Source organism: Pan troglodytes, chromosome 11, assembly GCF_028858775.2.
Source record: "Pan troglodytes isolate AG18354 chromosome 11, NHGRI_mPanTro3-v2.0_pri, whole genome shotgun sequence".
Classification (NCBI taxonomy): Eukaryota; Metazoa; Chordata; class Mammalia; order Primates; family Hominidae; genus Pan; species Pan troglodytes.
The window spans coordinates 78,786,639-78,806,116 of record NC_072409.2 but is presented as its reverse complement, the minus strand read 5'-3'; the positions used below and the strand labels follow the sequence as shown (position 1 = coordinate 78,806,116).

Below are 19,478 nucleotides of genomic sequence, written 5' to 3'. Positions count from 1 at the left end.
GTAGTCTTGCTCTGTTGCCTAGGCTGGATGTAGTTTCGCTCTGTCACCTAGGCGATCTTGGCTCGCTGCAGCCTCCGCCTCCCAGGTTCAAGCCATTCCCTTGCCTTAGCCTCTTGAGTAGCCAGGATTACAGGCACGCGCCACCGCGGCTGGCTAATTTTTGTATTTTTAGTAGATAAGGGGTTTCACTTGTATTGGTGAGGCTGGTCTCAAACTCCTGATCTTAAGTGATCCGTCCACCTCAGCCTCCCAAAGTGCTGGGATTATAGGCATGAGCCACCGCGCCTGGCCCAGTCGTAGTGATTTCAAAGATGGAACATAAGACAGCCTTGTGGAAAATCAGTCTGTCTTGAAATTGTGTTGTTATTTTTTGAGGTTTCAGTATATTCATTTTAGTGTGAGAGAATGACATCCTTTAAGGTACATGGTGGATACATTGTTAAATCGTAGTAACATCCTTCTGTGAGCCCAGTGCTGGGCACATGTTTGCAATCCCAGCTACTCAGCAGGCTGAGGCAGGAAAGTCCCTGGAAGCCAGGAGCTCAAGGCTGTAGTGTGCTATGATTGTACATCTGAGTAGCCACTGCACTTCAGCCTGGGCACCATAGTGAGACCCCCAACTCTAAGCAGGGTCAGGGGAGAGAAAGAGAAAAGAAATCCTTCAGGAAATATTTAGGAAGATAGAAATAATTATATTAAAATCAATGTAAACATTTATGAAATGTAAATATATTCTATCAAAAATTATGTTGATTAAAAGTTTTCTTGGCACTTTTAGATTAAAAACCATAAATCAGCAGTAGCTTATGCAATGCTCATGTGCTTGAAATTAGACATCTCTTTATTTAATACATAACAGTACATTGTATACCGTTTGAAGCTGTGTGAACTCTCATTTTGTGACTCAGAGGAGAGAGAATAGGTACTTGAATATAAAATATTAGTTCACCTTTCAAAATCAATCCAGTGTGAAATATTGGTTGCCTGAGAGGTCAGTCATACAGAATTGTGTGCTTTATTATTTGAAATGTTATTTGTTTTCAGCCTGGTGCAGAAATCCTTTTCCTTCAGTTATATTTTAGAACCACTGTGTGAGTACATTACTTTTTAGGTTTTGGGCCTCATGGACATTCTTAGCAACTTGTTTTCACAGCCCTTTCTTTGATGTTCATTTGAACCATAGCATTGTTGATATTCAGAGTATTTTGACCTACAAACATAAACATTTTATATGGTTCAAACTAACAGTTAATTTGCTTCAGTTTACCAGGCATGGATGAGTACAGTTTCAATGCTAATAGCAAATATTTTACTTATTTTACTTTCCTGAGCACTTTACATGTTTTCACTGTTTTCCTCCTCACATCAACAACCCCAATGAATTTTATCTCTCATTTATAAATAAAGAAATAGGTGTAAAGAGATAAAGTAATATGCCCAAGTAAGTGGGAAACTCAGGATTTGAACCCAGCTCCTCTTGCTCCAGAGTGTACACGCTGAACAACAATGCTATTCCGCCCTCTACCCTTGATCTAGTCCCCTCTTGGCCATCTGGTAGTTTTGTAAATTCAAGCATAGCTCCTTCTATGGCCTTGAGCCCCTCCTGTCCCTGCACAGTAGAGAGGGGTTGGACTTTTATTGGATTGTGTTTGTATTGTAATTGTGTGTTTTTCCAGATGTGTTTTCTAGCCACAGGAAGAGATACTCAAATAAGTCTTTCAACAGTATCTATTATGCTGACATTCACACTTGTTTGTGTTATTTTGTACGTTTTGGAAGCCTTCTGTAGTTAAGTATTAGTTGAGCTAATTCCTTACTGTTTTTGTGTCATACTTTGTTACGGAGCAACGTAATATGTGTATGTTGTTAACTGAATCGATAGAAATCTAAGAATCAACTTGGTCTGTATCATCTGATGATTCAGGGGCTGGTTTGGATCATTGATAAAGTAAGTTATTCCCTGTTTTACTTAACTCCTTAGTGGCAGTTTTCTAGATTCCCATTATTGGCTTGCATCAAAAAAAAAAAAAAAGGCATTTAAAAAGTTATGCCAGAGCTGGGAGAGCAAGAGGTGCTCTATGTTTTACTGATGGGGCCTGGCAGGATCCTATTCCTGCTCTCCTGATCTCTTATCCTGAATCCCCTGACACCTCCATTTCTGGAATTTTTCTCTTTTGTACTTGGTATCAGTAAGGAAATACATAGTACGAATACCCTGAGAGAGATTTCCAGCTTTATTGGTGATCTGACTGTCTTTTAGCTGATAAAATGCTATTTTATTACCCAAGTTTTAACCTCTGTCTGGTGATTTGTTGTTGTTGTTGTTGTTAAAGTTCAGGCTGCATGTGGGATAGGTTTGCTCAGGCATACTTCTTAGGAAGTAGTCACTTGCATGACTGTTTTTGGGATAACTCTTTGAGTATTTGGAGAGGTCTATTGTAACTTCTGAAAGGCATTGTTTTTACATATGAATGTTCTAAAATTCATTCTAAATGGTCATGAAAATAAAAGGATTCACATTTTAGAATGGCAATAGTCCCTGAGGACTATTATGTCTTTTAGATTTCCTGTGGGTTTCTAGGAATGTTAGTGTAACTTAGATTTCCACCTACCTGATTTCTGGATGTGCCTATTGGAACTTGCTGAGATCTTTTTTTTTCCTTAACATGTTGTCCCCTTGACCCGTATTTCGAAACTAAACATATTATTTTATTTGCTTACACTTCAGGAGGCAATTGGCAGACACCAGGCCAACAGTTTCTAGAGGTCGTGGGTGCCATCTACAAGTAGTCATGGTTTTTTATTGTATTTTAAAGTCTGCAAAAGATCTCTTGCTATGTTAGGTACACATACTATAGGTGATCACCTCCTATCCCTTAGGAGTTGTGATCATCTACCATCATTTGGACACTCATTTAGGCAGTCTTCCTGGGTGTTCCATTTGATCTGGTGTTAAATGATAAGGTGAATATCAGGTTACAATTTAGAGCCTTTAAATAAATAAGATGATGTATTATTTTGCATATAAATGTACACTGTTCTTGTTTGCTACTTAAAGGAATGTATTAGTTTCTGAGGGCTGCTGTAACAAATTACCATAAACTCAATGGCTTAAAACAGCAGAAATTTATTCTCTCAAGAGTTCTGGAGGCCAGAAGTCTGTTGGCAAGCTTGGTTCCTTGTAGAGCTCTGAGGGATGCCTGTCTGTGCCTCTTTTCTGGTGTCTGGTGTGGCTGGTAATCTTAGGCATTCCTTGGCTTGTGATTGCATCACTCCAGTCTTTACCTCTGTCTTCAGGTGGCTTTGGTCTCAAATTTTTTTCTTCTTTTTCTTCTATGGACACCTGTCATTGGTTTCAGGGTCCACTCTAAATTCAGGATAATCTCACCTCAAGATCCTTAATTATATCTAGAGGGACCCTGTTTCCAAATAAGGTCACATTCAGAAGTTCTTGGGGTTAGAATTTGGATATGTTTTTGTGGGAGGGGACACTATTTGATGCACTGTCAGGAATATCTGTTCATTCATGCATTTTATTTATTTATTTATTTTTACAATTTCAGCCAATTTGCTAAGCATCTCACATTATACAGTACATATGTTATACTTTTTTTCTGGGACATAATATTTTGGAGATTGTATTATCTCCCATCTCATTATTCAGTAAACCTGAACTCTCACACTGGGATTTTGTGGGGTTGGGGGTGTGTGGAAAATCTGTTTTATTAAACTTAGTTTGCTATAATTTTTTTCAGATTATTAAAAACATGTTCTAAACATGAGTGTATGATTATGTTTAGTTTAATATTATTTATTTTTTAGTTCCTTTTACTTTCTATCCCACCATTTGTGGATAGCATGTAAATAAATCTTGAAATTTGGGGCAAGAGAAACGTAAGAGGTTAATCCACTTCTAAGGCTACATCATTTTCAGAGTAACTGATTCCAAGGATGAGCAGAATATATTTATTTAATAGCTATGAGAGATGGATTTTCATAAACTTTTATCCAAAGTAACAAGATTCTCACATTCAGTGTAAAGGGTGTTATGAAAATGTAAAGTTCGTTAATATGCTGTATATTTTTATCCCCTTGAATGTAATTTAGAGATTATATACTGTAATAGGATTTATGACATTATACTGTTTAATCTTTAGGGTGTTACAAACACATCAAGGACAGTTGGCAGTAACTGAAGTTTGCTTGCATTTTAAGAATGCATTAGTATTGCTGAGTATCATGTACTTTCCTAAAAATAAAGAAAATTATACTCTTAGAATATTTACAGATTCAAATATTTTTTTTTCCTTGCAGGCCAAGAATAAAATCTTTATGAACTAACAAGATGAATTAAAGATGGAATGATTCATTTCTATGGTTAGGTTTTAATTAATACATGGGGGATGATTTTGGCACTTTTTCAAAGAATTTGTTTCTGTGTATCTGAATTTGCACCTACTCTGTAACCTAACTGCGATTTATAAAATGAAACAATCTCTTCTAATTTGGCACTTGATAGGTGCTTTGACTTTAAAAGGCAAGTGTATTTTTCTGTCACGAATATCTTGTCATTCTAAAATAAGTAAAAACAATGGATTGATGAAACTTCTTCACTGCTTTTTTCTTTGTGTATAACAAATACATTGATATTTTACTGGCATAAAATGTGTATTTTAGTTGAGTCTTTAAATTATTGCTCAGTGTATTTTGTTTATTTTAAGCCATTATTACTTCCTTTATGTTGGATTTGGATAGTTTAGATTGTAAGCTTCTAAAGGGCAAATAATACATCTTTTCAACTGTGGTCTTGACTAGCAGTCCCAAACCTTTTTGGCACCAAGGACCAGTTTCATGGAAGAAAATTTTTCCATGGACAGGGGTTGGGGGATAGTTTCGAGATGAAACTGTTCCACCTCAGATCATCAGACATTAGATTCTCATAAGGAGCATACAACCTAGATCCCTCGCATGTGCAGTTCACAATAGGGTTTATGCTCCTATGAGAATCTAATGCAGCAGCTGATTTGACAGGAGGCGGAGCTCAGGCTCTAATTCTGACTAGCCTGCCCGCTGCTCACCTCCTGCTGTGTGGCCCAGTTCCTAACAGGCCACGAACTGGTACTGATTGTTCCCCAGAGTTTGGGGACCCCTTGTCTTGACAGTATCATGCACAGGTAGATACTTTTAAGCTGTTTGATATTATTGTTTCTACTTCGGGAGATGGGAAGATAAATGGAATAAAATGAGCAAAGTGGCAATGCCATTAAAGATCTGTGGATATCTGATTTCTCACAGAATTCACAGAATTACCCTTCATTAAAAGATGCAAATGGCAGTTTTATGAAGTCTTTTTGCCCTGTTTTGTGTTGGGTGTTCAGTACAGATGCAATTTTTTTTTTTTTAATTTTCGATACAGGGTTGGTTGAATCCACTGTTGTGGAACCCATGGGTATGAAGGCCCGACTGTGCTGGGTTAAAAGGTCTTTTCTGTTAGAACTTAAAAATACTATTCTACTTCCTTTTGTCCTCTGTGGTTTCCGATGACAAATTCTCAGTTATTCTAATTTTGTTACTTTGTGAGTAATGCAAGTGAAACTTAAGAATTTGAAAATTTGAGTTTTCAGCCATTATTTACTCAAATGCTTTTTCTTTCTCCACTATACTCTTCTTCCCTTCTGGAACTTGAGGAAATGAATATTAGACCTCTTGATAACTATTGTCCCGTAAGTCCTTGAGGTTTTTTATTTTTATTTTTATTTTTTTGTTTTAAGAGACAGGGTCTCACCCTGTCTCCCAGCGTGAAGTGCAGTGGTGTGATCACAACTCACTGCTGCCTCAAAATTGGCTCAAGCAATCCTCCTGCCTCCACCTTCAGAATAGCTGGAACTACAGATGTGTGCCATCATGCCTGACTAATTTTTTTTATCTTATTTTTTGTAGTGCCAAGATTTCACTATGTTGCCCCAGTCTGCTCTCGAACTCCTGGGCTCAAGTGATCCTCCCACCTCAGCCTCCCAGAGTGCTGGAATTAGGTGTGAGACACCATGCCCAGCCCCTGAGGTTGGTCTCCCCTCTCATCTCCTCTCCCCCTACCCCTCCCCCTTCCTTCCCCCTCCCCCCCTCCCCATCCCTCCTTGTTACCCTCCCCCCTCACCTCCCCCTACCCTCCCCCCTCACCTCCCCTACCCTCCCCATCTCACCTCCCCTCCCTTCCCCCACCCCTCCCCCTCCCCTTCCTCCCCTCCCCTCCCTCTCCTCCCCTCCCCTCCCTCTCCTCCCCTATCTCACCTCCCCTCCCTTCCCCCACCCCTCCCCCTCCCTTCCTCACCCCTCCCTTCCCTTCCTCACCCCTCCCTCCTTTCCCCTCCCCCTCCCCTCCTCACCCCTCCCTTCTCCCTCCCTCCCCTCCCCTTCCCCTCCCCTCTCCTCCCCTCTTCCCTTTCCCCTCCCCTTCTCTTTCCCCCTCCTCTCCCCTCTCCTCTCCCCTCCCCTCCCTTCTCCCCTCTCCCCTCCCCTCTCTCCTCCCCTCTCCCCTCCCCTCCCCTCTCTCTTCCCATCTCCTCCCCTCTCCCCTCTCCCCTCTCCTTCCTTTCTTCATTTTTTTCCCATCTCTCAGATTTAATATTTTCTATAAATCTGTCAGCTATCTAGCCTGTCTAATGAGATTTTCATTTTGGTTATTATATTTTTCAGTTTCTAAATTTTCCATTTGATTCTTCTTTATATCTTCTATTTTTTGAGGTGGCTTTCCATCTTTGTTCATCCAAGAGTGTTTGCCCTTGTTGGAACATTTTTATAATAGTGGCTTTAAAGTCTTGGTCAGATAAATCCATCATCTGCATTATTTCAGTGTTGGCATCTGTTGTTTTTTTCTCATTGAGGTTTTCCTGATTCTTCATTTGTCAAATTATTTTGGGCTGTATCCTGGACAATTTAAGTGTCATATTTTGAGACCTTTTGTCTTGGTTTAATGCTGTGATGAATGTTGAATTCTTTTCCCCCGCTGAGACTGAGTTTTGCGCTTGTTGCCCAGGCTGGAGTGCAACAGCGTGGTCTCGGCTCACTGCAACCTCTGCTTCCTGGGTTCAAGCGATTCTCCTGCATCAGTCTCCCAAGTAGCTAGGATTACAGGTGCACACCACCACACCCAGCTAATTTTTTCTATTTTTAGTAGAGACGCGGTTTCACCATGTTGACCAGGCTGGTCTCAAACTCCTGACCTCAGGTGATCCGCCTGCCTTGGCCTCCCAAAGTGCTGGGATTACAGGCGTGAGCCACCACGCCCAGCTGATTTTTTTTTTTTAATAGGCAATTTGGTTGGGTTCATTCAGGTTGAAAGTTCTAAACAGCCTTCTGTAGGTTGTAGTTCCAATGCCAGTTTCCTTTACAAAACCTTTGCAGTCTTACTCAGAACTGTCCAGTATGTGTGCCAAACATTGGACTGTCTGGGAACTGAGTAGTTGTCTACTCCATAGTTTAGCTCTCAGAGTCTGTGGTATGTTATTTTAGGATCAACCTTATGCAGGCATAGTTTGGAGGTGTGAGCACAAACTTCATGGGGCCACTTTCGTGTGCTTCTCCTTCTTCATAATCTCTCTGGTACTTTTTGGTTGCCTAATCCTCCCCTCTTTATACTTCCAGCTACAGAGCTGGAGCTTGCTTTAGTTACTCTCTTCTGCTGCACATTTCTTGCAGCTGTGCCCATACTGGGGCCAAGTAGCAAGAAGACAGAGAAAAAAATAAGCAACAAGAATTCTTGCTACCCTCTTGATGATGAAGGTTTGTTCCCTCAGAGTTTTAGACTTCTGCAGACCCCACTGCTGCTGCTGTCACTGCTTCCACCACCATCTTGATTGCTCAGGGGCTGGGTATGGAGGATGTTGAAAAGAATAAAAAAAATGCCTAGGGAATTTTCTTCATTCTATCTAAGTATTAGGAGACTCTGTTCCTGCTCCTCAAGCTAGAACTAGAGGCTTCTCCTGGAGTTCTCTTTGTCTATCCCTGAGTGCCTGCTTCCAGATTTCAGCTGCTTTGAGTCTAGGGCAGGAGATACTAAAGGGGGAAAAATACTAAATCATCTGTTTGATATTAATATGAATTCTTATTTTATTCCCCAGTCTACCTTAACTAGCTGCTTTATGCATCATCCAGGTTTTCTGGATTCAGTGGAAAAGACAAGGTAGTGTGTGCTTATTCCATCTTACTTGGAATTGGAACTCCTGGTATATTTGGAAATCAACAAAAATGTTAAAACGTAAGAAACAATTGTAACTCTAATGTATGGGTTTCCCCATATTCTTTGTTTTATGCTTCATGTTGTTTAAGAATACATGCATTAGGCTGGGCACGGTGGCTCACGCCTGTAAATCCCAGCACTTTGGGAGGCTGAGGCGGGTGGATCACCTGACGTCAGGAGTTCGAGACCAGCCTGACCAACATGGAAAAACCCTGTCTCTACTAAAAAAAAAAATACCAAATTAGCTGGGCCTGGTGGTGCTTGCCTGTAATCCCAGCTACTTGGGTGGCTGAGGTGGGAGAATTGCTTGAACCCAGGAGGCGGAGGTTGCGGTGAGCCGAGATCGCGCCATTGCACTCCAGCCTGGGCATCAAGAGCAAAACTCCGTCTCAAAAAAAAAAAAAAAAAGAACACATGCATTAGAACCCACACAAGGAAACTGTCCCATTTCAGGGTACATCTTTTATGGGTGCAACTAAATGTGCAAATTTAGTAAAACATTTTGGGCGCTTGAAGCTATTGCAACTTTTGCTGCCTCAGAGAAGCAGGATAATTAAATTTTTGCCTATGGAAAAAGTAATTTTACCTTAGTTTTATGTCTTTTCTAATTTGTCATAAGATTCTAGGCCAAAGATCTAATAACCATTTTCTAGGAAGTTTCTGTTTGTTTGTTGTACTTATTTGAAGTGCATTAGGTTTCTCTTCTTTTTAATCACCAGTATATTGTTTTGAAAGTATATTGAACATTTTTTGTCATATTTTTTCTCCTTTCTCTTTTATATTTCTTACCTTTTTGTCCTTTATGTTTTTTACACTGTATTTCTTTATTTTAGATTCTTCACCCCTACTCTCCATGTCCCCTACTCCCACCCCACTAAAATGGTGGATAGGATTTATGTAGGGGTGCTGCTCTGAGAGTTTGAACTCTGATTGAGAGACTAATCCCCACCCCCGAAGGCTGTCTGCATCAGCTGTCCCCCTGGCTAATTAGAATTCCAAAGGGCATTAATAACCATTTAAATTAATCCGATTATACCTGCAGTTGCTAAAGGTAAGGTTCAGGCTGTTTAACCCTCTGTTAATGAACGCAAACATGAATCAAAACTGGGTAGGAATTTTACAGTTTATTTTCATTTCTGCCCAAAGGAAGAAAACCATTTCACCTGCTCTTTGTAGCAGTCTAGTTTACAACAATGCAAGGAAGCCTTGCCATTAATTCAGCCTTCATTAAAAGACCAAAGCTAAATTGCTCCATCTTGTGAAAATGCATTTGCATTGTTTGTGAAAGTCCTTTGGGGGCAGAGCTGTAGAAAACCGCCTAACAGCAAATAATCCTTTAGTTAAATGCAAAAGTGTTATAAAGAGCTAAAAATTCTCTTTCTAGCAACTAATGTTGCAATGATAATTTGACAGTAGTGGTCTCCCAAGGGGCATTAAACAGGTGGAAAAAGAGCTACCATTTCACAACTTTAGTTAAAAAGGAGTGGAAATTGAATGACCAGTATTAAGAGTCAGAAGAAAGTCTATAGGGTTATGTAGTCCAGTTTCTCTCATATAGGAATTTTTTCTCCAACATAGTGGACATGGTTACCTAGTTTCTTTGTAAACATCTCAGTAACAGCAAGTGTTAATAAGGCAGCCCATCTCATAATCAGATAACTTGTTATTGTCAGAGAATCCTGATCTGAAATTAGTAACTATTATTTTTCTTTCATTTTACCCTTTGAGCCATATTGAATTATTTCAGTATAGCTCATTGCCCTCATTCCTATTCCCTGACCTCTCCATATTTTCTTCTTTAGATCAGGTGTGTATTACAGGAGATTTTTGAAATGTAGAAATATATGGAAGAATAAAATGTTCAGTAAACATGATTGTAAGACAGCACTTTTCATACATGGTTGAAGTTGAAAAATTTTAAAGCAAGAAAAGGACCAGAAGAAATATCTTTCCATGTAACTGGCTATTTCTTGAAGAGTTATTCTTTTTGCTGTTAATGCGTGTGTCACCTATGGAAAAGTCTAGATTCAATAACTAAGTCAGAAAAATTGGTTTGAGAAAAAGACATCTACTGGAATCTGTACGGCAGTCCTTCAACAAAGAGATATCTATTAGTCGATAGATGTCATCCCCAACACCTGTCTACAATGACTCATGTCTTTTCCTGATTACCACTTATAGATTTTTCCCTTTTTAAAAAAACTTTACACAAAATGTAAACTTCATACATTGGGATTATTCTTTAGTCTGGATCTTTTCTTTGAATGAAATAAGCTTTGGGATGCTTATTTAGATGTTCAATGGAACAGTGTGGAGAACAGTAATTGTGTTTGGGCTAAAGAATTAATCCATTTAGTCATGGGAAGCACTACTTAGCTTTCCATAGCAGCTGAATTGTGGTGCAACTTTGGGGCTATTTTAGGATTTTAACCTCAAATAGAAATGAAAGTTTATTTGTATTGATGAACATATGCTTTTGAATAATGAGCCATTGACTTGATTTCAATGAAAGTGAAATTGTTTTTCAATTCAGTTATTTTATGTTTAAACATGACTTGAAAGCTACATCTTTGTATTGCTGAAATTTAAAAAAATCAATAACTTTAACATTTTAACAGAAAGTGTTTTAATAAGCAATTATTAGGGTGGCTTCAGAAGGGTATTGTAGCTTTAAAAATTTCTGACGGTTATTAGTACACTTTTGTACTGTGTAAATCAGACATTGGAATAAAATTACTTTTATTAACTAAAATTCTCCTACAATAGGAAATTTTACTGCATTTTGACATCTAGCAGGCCAAAGAAAGATGTTCAGAAAGTCTTATTTCTGTCTCAGACCAATAATTATCCCATATTTTGTATAAAACATTCTTTAAAATTGTTAGTTTAGATGATCACACAAAAGTAACTTTTCCAAGGGATGTAAGTTGCCTGCCACTGTACTACAGTCTGGCAGGTTCTACAGCCTGGAGAAAAATCTAGTAGCCTTTTAAAAAAAAAAAATTGTGTTAATAATAGCCTGTTTATGTTGTTGGATTTTCTGCTGTTTCATGTACAATTTTATATGAGCTACCAATTAATGCAGTTTATATGCAGTTTCTATCCTCAGCAAGGAATGAGGTGGTAATCCTGCCCTGCTCTTACTACAAAAGCTGGGCACATATCTACCAAGGAAAAATTTGTCCGCCTTCAGGAATTTCTTTCTCCCTCTTTCCTAATCAGTGCAAATCCATCAGTCACCTGAAATCTCATCTCCTCCGTGAAGCTTGTCCTGTGTGACCCTTGTAACCTGATATCCTCATCTTTAAAATTATTATTTGAACGCCTCATCCCTTTCCCTCTTACAGCGTTTTCATTATGATTTTCAGGTTCACACTCAAACTCAGACATTGCTGATGTTCTTTGAACTCCTCTCTGGCACTTAACTTGCCTATCCCACACAATTAAGCACTCTGACCAATTTTGTAGTTAGGGTGAAGTTTTCATACAAATGTGAATATATTGAAGACAAACTCTAAAAAATTGGGTACTTGCTATGCTAGGATAGTGGCCTTTAATATATTAAAGAATATTTCTCTTTTTGAGTTAGCATTTTTAATAGAAAATTAGATAATGGTTAAAACTCAAATTGGAGTACTTGATTCCTGGTGATTTAAGAGATGATACAGAGGTCCTATAAGAGACTTTAGAGCTTACTTACATATCGTAAGTGGTAGGTCAATGTAGAGTTAAGTAGCAACGGCCTTGCAACTCAAGAGCAAGACTGTTAGATAATATAGGTAGAGAATCAAGCAGGATGAAGCAGTGTATTTAGTATAGGGAATGGAATTATTTGGAGTAATGGTACTGGGAAAACATGTCTGAACAGATAATAGAGAGTGTGTGGGGTTAAGACAGACTCTAGTGGCACTGGGAGGATTGGGATAGAGCTTGGTGTTGCACAGATATTGTGCCTTAAGCTTAAGTGATGTATTGATGATTTTCATGGAGCATTTATTCTTTTTAAAGGGAAGATTTATTTGGGTGTTGTCCTGGTTAACTTCAGGAAGGCTTCTGTGTGAAATTATGCTGGAATTCGTTTTAAGGATGTAAATCCTATAAATCCACAGCTTGGGTGACAAATTGAATCTCTAACAAATAGAAGGAATTTAAGAGAAAAATCCTGTTGTTGAAGAATAGCTGATATTACAAACAGTTATTATATATACAAATTCTCTATCCAAAGGATGTCTTTGTATGTTGTTGAGATCATTGTCACTGCCTACCCTCAGTTGGGTATAGCAGAACAAGAACTCAGATTTCTTGGATTCTCTTTTTTTTTTTTTGAGATGGGGTCTCACTCTGTTGCCCAGGCTAGAGTGCAGTGGTGTGATCTCGGCTCACTGCAACCTCCACCACCCGGGTTCAAGCTATTCTCATGCCTCAGCCTCCCTAGTAGCTAGGATTACAGGCGTGCACCACCACACCTGGCTAATTTTTGTATTTTCAGTGAAGACGGGGTTTTACCATGTTAGCAAGGCTGGTCTTGAACTCCTGACCTCAGGAGATCCGCCCACCTCAGCCTCCCAAAGTGCTGGGATTACAGACGTAAGCCACCGCGTCCAGCCAGATTCTGATATTTTTTGTAACAGCAGATCCCTTATAAGTGCATCCCTTTGCACACCTAAATGCCTGAATCATATTGTTGATAAGTTTAATTCAGCAAATAACTGTTATTTAGCCACTAGGGACGTTGCAGAAGAAACTACAAAATAAAGTTTTTTTTGTTTATTTTCTTCTCATCTCCTTTAGATATATGAAAAATGCTGCTCATTAGCAATGTTTGTGATGTGGTCATGCAAACCAATGTGTTTTGCGTCTAATGTAGCAGTTTAATGAGTAGGAAGATGACTATCCTGGGGTGAATATGAAATGTGGCATGGAAAAGGAAACAATTGCTTGTGAATCCTGGAGAATCTGGTAAAGGGGGAACTTAAATATGTCGAGGAAGGGAAAGGCATTGTAAACCAGAAGAATAGATAGGGAGAACAGTTTGAGCAAATTGTTTTGGGAGGCATATTTAATGTAGTGAAGACTTAATGTAGTAGTGATTTAATGCGAATTAGCTGGAAGAGACACTACCTACAAAGCTCATAATTTAGTCCAAATTCTGAGGAGTAACTTATACTAGGTTGGTAATGGTACTACTGCAAGTAAATAAAATATTGCTAAAATAATTTTGAAATTAGAGTCACCACGATTTAATGACTTGATAAAAATGTTAATGGAGAGAAGAGAGATTTTAAGTTTGTGTGATTTTTTAAAATAATTCAACTACTGATAGCAATAGGGAAGTTGAAAGGAAGGGCCCAGTCCACTTTAGTTTTAGATGTGTAGAGTTTGAATTTTCTGTATTTGATTTTAGTGAAGGAATTATGAGGGTACTTCAAAAAATAAGACTAGAATGTTTGTGTCAGGCCCAGATATATAAATATATATAAATATTTGGACATGGAAAGAAAATCCCAGGAATCAAATAATGCGCCAGTTTTATGATTTTGACACACTCAAACCTCTGCCTTTTGTTTCTCTGGGTCACTCTGTCCAGTACAACAATAGGCTTGCTATGTATTTTGGATGAACAATGAAAGAGAGTGAACTGTTCTTCTTTAAAAAGCTGTTTATTATAGTGAAACTTCATCTGTAGATGCAGCCACTTTGCCAGATCTCTGATGGAACTAACAATAATTTTGTCTAGTTAATTTTAATAGTACGTCCTTTGTCACAAGTTGTTCAAATGAACAAATATAACATGATTTTTATGGCAGGTAAAGAAGAATATTTTAAATGGAAGGAGACCTGATGCAAAGAAAAAGGCATTATTTTTAGTGGTGCAGCGATTTTGGGACTTATTATAGTAGAACCTATTCTTTATAGAGATTATTTTGTTTGATTTTTCTATTTTGTTTTCTTTGCTATCTAGCTTTGTTACATAGTGACCATTTTTAGCACTATAAAACTTAATGTAGTAATCAGATTTAGCAGATTATTATTTAAAGCTGAGCATTTAAAATTAACTTTTTGCCCCGTGTTCATTTTTGAATTTCCTGTTTTTTATATAAATATTTGATTAAAAAGCTTTCTGTTTAATAAAATTGTGTTATGATTATTTTAATGTCGTTTGAGGACATTTAAAAAACCCTCCCAAAATATCTAGGATATTGTTTTAATCTGTAGCCTTCTAAGTAGAAATTAAAAAAATCGAGGGATACACTTTTTTGTGTGAAGGATAAAGCTCTTGTATTAATGACAACATTAGGTATTGGGTAGTATTTTAGTCATTATTAAAATTATTATTAAAAATTCTGTTATATATTGTAACGTATTAAACATTTGAGTATGTGTTGAGTTCATCATTTGAATACATAGTGCTGTTTTAAGTTATTTGTGTGTTATGAAGAAAAGGTCACTATGTTTTATTTTTATAAGGTGGAAAAAACAATCCAGAATGATAATCAAAGCCAAGGTAGAGGAACTTGTTAAACACTTTAAAATTAGACTTCCCCCCACCCCCAGCCTCTAGTGTGATACTTTGAAGGCAGCTGCTACAGATAAACTCTGGAGCCCCAGATGGTGGTTGCCTAATCCTCATGAGAATTCATGTCCTGGAAGCAGCTCTTATCTCTCCAGACCTGACATTGTCTGTGAGCTTTTGCTAAGGAGGGAATAATATAAACATGCTATGCATGAGTTTCACTTCTTGAATATGTCAAAGACACAGGAAGTTATAACAAAGTATAAAAAGAACCGAGTTCACATTTATTGAAAATGTTGTTATTTAAAGCACTTGATGCTAGCTTGTGATGATGAGTGATGGGGTGCAGTCTGGAAGGAAAGGCACAATGAACTTTTTTTTAATTTTGGAAACGAAAATGCCAGTCTCAGTGTTATGATTTCAGAGATGTAGATTTGTCATTAAGTGTGCAGTACCCAGAATAATTCAGTTATTTGATCTAATGTAAGAATGTAAAACAATCCATCCTGTAAATGAATGTCCTGGCTTTTATTTCCTATGCAGGAGTCCTCTCTGTTTCGAAAGTCAAAACAGCAATTGCACTATTCTGGATTTGATGTTTTGTTAAAAAAAAAAAAAGTTTCCGAAATCTGATCTGTGAGATCTGGGCCAGTGACAACTATAAGTGGTTGTCTCTTTGGCATAGCAGCCAAATATTCTGAAGTGAAATTGTGGATACTTTATCTACTTCAGGTAGTGTCTCATTTAATATATGAGCAGGGATGTTGGCACTGTCATCATGAATAATTGTTGAATCACCCATCACTTGATGTTATGACTGTCTATAAGGAAAAAGGGGAATTTCCCATCTTATAAAATGACAAAATTTGTAATCAAATGGGAAACTGTAGTGTTCCTCATAACAAAGCCTAAGCCTGTCTTTCCAATCTGATACCTCTTTCTCTAAATAACCTGTTTTCCAACCACTCTGGCCCTCTTACTTGTCCTAGAATCTGTGGTGCCCTGTTATGTTTTCATATCTTTTTTCATTTTATTTCATCATTCTGCAGAGTCCTTCCTCAAAAAAGCTTCTATTCATCCTGTGAGATGAATAGACCCAGCTAAAATATCACTTGTTCTATGGAGTCTTTCTCAGACTGAATAATTTTATTTTATTTTCTCCCAGAATGTTACAACCAGAGTAATCTTTGTAAACTACAGATTTGATCATGCCTCAATAAAAAAGTTTTAATGGTAATTAACATTTCATATCAAACTCAGTGTATCAGCCTAGTGGTCTCTGTCTTCATTTGTCCAGCCGATCACATCTTCTCTTTGTCACAGAACAACTTGCTGTTATCCCTTCCTCTGAGCCTACTTTGTGGTCACTTTTGCCCTGGAGTGCTCACCCATCTGTCTATTTTAGTCTTCCTCATTTTTAAAGATCTAGAGTCTATGAGGAATTAAGATAATACAAAGTGGAAAGTGTTAGGTGCCAAAAGAGAAAGAATTCAGTTGGCATACTTATGGAAGGCATAAGTATGTTGTCTTTGCCTCCTCTGTTCAAGTGGGAGGTCCTAATGATAGAGCTTGCTCCCTCAAACTTGTGTATATTCTGCAGTCTCTAGTACAGTATCTTAGGGAAGAGGTAGAGGAGGAGATAAATTTGAAAGATTAGTAAGAAAGAACTGAGTAAAACCTGGGTTTGGTTAGATAGGATAGGTGGTAGAGTGAAGGAAGAGGCATCAAAGACTCGTGTTCAATACCTTTTTTGCCTTGAATTAATTGATGATTGACCCTTGGTGTGTTTGTCATATTTTCCTTGCTCTTTGAAATTCTTTTGCCTAACCTGTGCTAAAGTAGTCTGAAACAGACTGCTTACCACCTGTATCTTTTAGCCTTCTACCCACTGAGCTCCTTTTCTATTGCTTCCTATTTTTGACACATTTGCCACACCCTCCTCCCCACCTGTATTCTCTTTTTTGGGTTCTGTTTCCCATAGTAATTTAAATGGCCAATGAAAACATGCCCCAGATGATACTATTTTTCATCATGCTCTCCTGCCACTTTGTTTTCCTGTTTAAAAGAACAAACAGCAAAAGAAAAAGACACAAGCTGCTAGTTTGTAGACTAGCTGGCTCTGATTTCTCTAATTCTTGTCTTTGCTGTTCTGTCATTCTTGGTTTCTACTGTTTCTTTTTCTTTTTTCTTTTCTTTCTTCTTTTTTTTTTTTCTTGAGACGGAGCTTCACTCTTGTTGCCCAGGCTGGAGTGCAATGGTGCGATCTCAGCTCGCTGCAACCTCCACCTCCTGGGTTCAAGCGATTCTCCTGCCTCAGCCTCCCGAGTAGCTGGGATTATAGGCATACACCACCACGCCCAGTTAATTTTTTGTAATTTTACTAGACACAGGGTTTCACTGTGTTGGCCAGGCTGCTCTCGAACTCCTGACTTCAGGTGATCCACCTGCCTCGGCCTCCCAAAGTGCTGGGATTACAGGCGTGAGCCACCGTGCCCAGCCCTACTGTTTCTTTTTCTGTCTGTCTGTCTGTCTTTCTCTCTGTCTGTCTTTCTGTCTTGTCTGTCTGTCTGTCTGTCTGTCTGTCTTTCTTTCTTTCTTTCTTTCTTTCTTTCTTTCTTTCTCTCTCTCTCTCTCTCTCTCTCTTTCTTTCTTTCTTTCTTTCTTTCTTTCTCCTTTTCTCTCGCTCTGTTGTCCAGGCTGGAGTGCAGTGGCGCGATCTCGGCTCACTGCAAGCTCCACCTCCTGGGTTCACGCCATTCTCCTGCCTCAGCCTCCCAGTAGCTGGGACTACAGGCACCCGCCACCATGCCCGGCTAATTTTTTGTATTTTTAGTAGAGACGTGGTTTCACGGTGTTGGCCAGGCTGGTCTCAAACTCCTGACTTCAGGTGATCCACCTGCCTCGGCCTCCCAAAGTGCTGGGATTACAGGCGTGAGCCACTGTGCCCGGACTGTTTCTTTTCCTTACCGCGCTCTGCTCCCATTTTTGCCTTCCCATTTGTGCGCCACCATTATTAAATGCTTTATATTCTCTCTTTTGATTGGGTTACACATTCTTTTATTCTTCCTATTCTTAATCCTTTGTGTTTTCTCTGTTACTTTGTTTTTCTAATTTCCTCTCTCTTTGTTATCTTTTTCTGTTTTCTTCTCCATGTTCACTTCCTTTTTTTATTATCTTTCAACTCTCCTCCTTTTTTCACTCTTCACTGTGTATCATTAAAAAATAAAAACCCGAAAACAAAACATAAGCTCTTGGCTGTATTCAGGCCTCATTTTGTGCTTAATTTCCATGTTTCCTGTTGCTTTAATTAGAGCTGACACCAAGTTTTCCCCTTCATTTATGACTTTTCATTGTTTTCCTCATATTCCTTACCCATAACAAATCTTAAAAAGCTATAATCCCAGCTGTTCTCCATCACCATCATGTCCAACTCCATGTGCTTTCTTTTTCCATTTTTCTTCCAGTGATTTTATGTATGTGTGTTTATTAAAGTCCTAAAATGGGGAAAGTATGGCTGATGTGCAACTGTTGAGCCCTGCAATACTGGCTTTTCTGCCTCCTAGAAGCCTTGGTGGTGAGGGTAGAAGCGGGAGCCAATTCATAAAAAGAGAATGAAGAGTCAAATAAGAAATTTGAGGGTGTTTATAGCTGTCTGTAAATTATGCTTTGTGGAAAATAGAGTTGGAAGTGTAATTGAGGAACAGGAGTAGACCAGAAATATGAACCATTGAGAGGCTCTCTGCTTAAAGATGCTTATCTTTTCTTCCCTTCCCCTGTGACTCATACCTACTGCTCATTAGAAATGCATGTGTTTTAACTGGTCTTTTTTAAAATGAAAATGTTCTGTAATATTAAGTCTTCATCACACTTTGTGTGACTTAATCTTAATCAGATTGTGAATAGGAATTTTAATTTTGAGTGTGAGGGAAGGACAGTGGAGGGAGAGCACTAATGGGTAGAAACTCTCCTGTGTAACAGGGGCTATGGGAGACAAGGGTATCATTGCATGCTCTTGTAACTTTTGTTTTGAATTCATTGAATTTTTTAAATGAAGAAGATATTAGTGAGAGTCTAGTTTAATTTATTTATTTTATAGGTTAAAAAACGATCCAGAGAGATTTACTTGTTCAGGTCTTACAGCTTGTTAGTGATTGAAAAGGGCCAGTTCAATCCATTGTCTTTTTAATGCCATATTATTTTTGTATTACAGTGGCTTCCTAGCCATTCCTTGACTTGAAGTGGGAAGAAAAGGATCAAAGAGAAAAAGAGACAAAAAGTAATATGTGTATGTGCCCTTCCACCTTCTCATTCTTTTCTTCCTTTATTGTCAGCATATTATAATATTCTGGTTTTCCATATCTGAAGAACAGATCCTGCTTGTACGGCTAAGGAGCTGTTTTATTGCAAGTATTAGAAAACAAAAATATTAGAGCTTTATTAAGGAGGAAAGTAATAATATATTTTAAAGGTTTTCTATGCTATTTTATTTGTGTTCATCAAAAACACAAGATCACTTTTTGTGTAGAAAATCTGAATGGGAAGCAAAATCTGACTGGAGAATCCAGTGGTCCAGAGTTACTTTAAGAAGTGAGTATGTTTAAATCAGCAGGGCCCAATGCCATGCATCCTAGGGCACTTAAAGATGTGGCAGATACCATTGCAGAGGCACTAGCAAATTACCATCCAGAGGATGTGAAAAGGGCAGAGTAATGGTAGGGCTTCTAAGCC

General features: G+C 38.4%; 1 protein-coding gene and 1 long non-coding RNA gene across 14 annotated transcripts in view; both read left to right on the top strand.

Annotated features, from left to right (window-relative positions):
• ZCCHC7 (zinc finger CCHC-type containing 7) overlaps nt 1–19,478 on the top strand; it is a 238,958-nt gene that overhangs the window by 61,844 nt on the left and 157,636 nt on the right. The window lies entirely within an intron of this gene.
• Nucleotides 5,051–19,035, top strand: LOC134807742 (uncharacterized). 2 transcript variants are annotated; one of them, XR_010148936.1, is made up of 3 exons: nt 5,051–5,174; nt 5,941–6,060; nt 18,961–19,035. It is a non-coding gene; the product is annotated as an uncharacterized LOC134807742 (long non-coding RNA). The 2 variants fall into 2 exon arrangements; XR_010148935.1 differs by lacking the exon at nt 18,961–19,035 and adding an exon at nt 8,118–8,179.